The sequence below is a fragment of the Heptranchias perlo genome, chromosome 12, assembly GCF_035084215.1.
Source record: "Heptranchias perlo isolate sHepPer1 chromosome 12, sHepPer1.hap1, whole genome shotgun sequence".
NCBI lineage: Eukaryota > Metazoa > Chordata > Chondrichthyes > Hexanchiformes > Hexanchidae > Heptranchias > Heptranchias perlo.
This window is the reverse complement of record NC_090336.1, coordinates 65,117,587-65,120,086: the sequence shown is the minus strand read 5'-3', so window position 1 is coordinate 65,120,086 and position 2,500 is coordinate 65,117,587. Positions and strand designations below refer to the sequence as shown.

The 2,500-nt window shown below is 57.7% G+C and overlaps 1 pseudogene; it reads right to left on the bottom strand.

Annotated features, from left to right (window-relative positions):
- Nucleotides 1-2,427: 2,427 nt before the first annotated feature.
- Nucleotides 2,428-2,500, bottom strand: part of LOC137330270 (U2 spliceosomal RNA) — a 117-nt pseudogene continuing 44 nt past the window's right edge.

The following is a 2,500-nucleotide window of genomic DNA, read 5'->3' as shown; positions in this document are numbered from 1 at the left end:
CCAGGACTTCCTTCTGAACACCTTTGTCGTTTAATCGAGGGTCAAAAGCCTGCCTGTGAAAGGGAAGGATCAGCCGGTCAGCCCCCTGCTGGTCGCTGCTGCCAGTGCAGCAGGCGTGCGTGTCCTCGGCCTCGTGTCCAGGTCCCTCAGGGACTTGAGGCAGCTCTCCCCGGTGGTCTCGTGGTCAGGACCGGGCTTCGAATCCCAGTCGGGGGGGGATGACTTTCTGCTGCAGATTAATTGGCATGAAGGAAAGTCTCCCCTCCTGAGCGTAAAGCTCCACCCTCACCACCACCACCGCCTTTTCCTCCCCTTGACAAACGGACAGACAGACAGACAGACAGACAGTCAGTCCAGTTCGGGAGCGCAGCTTTCATTAAGCAATGGCGTTTGTGACAACTCATCGTCTGACAGGTTGATGATTTCCCCACACGCCTCCTGCCGAATAAAAGGCTCACCCTCCCGGACACTACCCCCAGAATCACCCACCCCCCCCCCCCCGGGGTGAATATTAAGCCCGAGAACACCGACTGTAACCAACCGCAGTGAAAAGTTGAAGTGGCAACTCATTAACCAGATTTATTTTGGGCAACTCATTAACCAGATTTTTTGTTCATTTGGTTTATGAGTTGCCAAGTGTAAATCTGGTTAATGAGTTGCCACTTCAACTTTTCACTGCGGTTGGTTACAGTCGGTGTTCTCGGGCTTAATATTCGCCCCAGGGGGGGTGTATAGCGGGCGATGGCCGGTGTGGAGTGCGTTTTTTGGGGGTTGATTTTCACTTTGCCTCGCTGGTGGAATTTGTGGGAGGCAGGCAAGGGGATTGGTGTGGGCTGGTGGGCGGCAAGGGAGATGCTTGCTTCGGGGTGTTATCCTCACTTTGGTCCGCTGGTGAGAGTAGGCAGCGGCAGGCAGGCAGGCAGGCAGGCAGGCAGGCAGGCAGGCAGGCAAGTGTGATGTAGTGTGGGGTGCAGTGCAGTGCGGTGCAGTGCTGCCCTGTCGTTTATGAAAGGTTGTAATGACACTGCTTTGCAGCTGACCATGTCCACTGATTTGTGACGCCCGTATGGAGGCTGATATCTCAGGAGGGCCGAGGCCGATTTCCTCCGGGGACGGCTCGTCGCGTGCGGCAGGACGAGGCGCAGCGGACGGTACCGAGCGCTCGGAGGTGCGGCGCTGCCCGCCGGAGGTACAGCGAAAGGCTGCAAACCGCTTTCCGCCTGCTAACTCGGCGGCCGTCAGACCGACCGACTCCGCTTTACCACCGGAGCTAGAGTCGGGCAAGGGGCACCGAAGGGTACCGGAAGGATCGCGTTCGCACGACGGGAAGTCGACTAGCGGGCCGCCGAAAGCGAGCCGGGGGCCCCCGGTTTTTCTGTCCCACCTGGAGACTGATATCTCAGGAAGGCCGAGGCCGATTTCCTCCGGGGACGGCTCGTCGCGTGCGGCAGGACGAGGCGCAGCGGACGGTACCGAGCGCTCGGAGGTGCGGCGCTGCCCGCCAGAGGTACAGCGAAAGTCTGCGAACCGCTTTCCGCCTCCTCTCACCGCACGGCTCTCCTTTTCACCCACTGGCGGATTTTCACCCTCCGACTGCTCGCTACCGTCCGCTGCGCCTGGTCCGGGCCCTGTCCATTGTCATGTTAATGGCAGGGCGGGGCAGGACTGCTTTCACCAGGAACCCGGTTTTCTGGGTCAGAGGTTCCAGGGGACCTGTTTTGTGCGGACTTCCCTGTGTCCGTCCCTCCCTGCCTGCCTTCCCCCCAGGACTTCCTTCTGAACACCTTTGTCGTTTGAGCGAGGGCCAAAAGCCTGCCTGTGAAAGGGAAGGATCAGCCGGTCAGCCCCCTGTTGGTCGCTGCTGCCAGTGCAGCAGGCGTGCGTGTGTATTCGGCCTCGTGTCCAGGTCCCTCAGGGACTTGAGGCAACTCTCCCCGGTGGTCTCGTGGTCAGGACCGGGCTTCGAATCCCAGTCGGGGGGGGATGACTTTCTGCTGCAGATTAATTGGCACCTCTGAAAGAAAGTCTCCCCTCCTGAGCGTAAAGCTCCACCCTCACCACCACCGGCGCCTTTTCCACCCCTTGACAAACAGACAGACAGACAGACAGTCAGTCAGTCCAGTTCGGGAGCGCAGCTTTCATTTGGAAGCAGACCCTGCTTGTTTAAAGTCAACGACGCCAAGTTATTTTGCACTTTGAATTATATCGCTCCGTGCGAGCGGCACTCAGCCTTGGAGAAGAAAAAAATACCACTGAGCTGAGAAAGTTCTTTTTAAAACGGTTTCCTTCCACAGCAGCTCTGAGTGAGAGAGAGAGAGAGAGAGAGATATCAGCTTTATTCTCAGTAATAACACACACACACACACACACACACACACACAGAGACACTGGGAAAGAGCTGTTTTTCCTTTTGAATATCTCCCCACGGGGAGCTGCACCGTTCCCAGAAACACTGCAATACTGGGTCGATGCGTAGAGTGGACAGAGCAAGCCCCTAGTC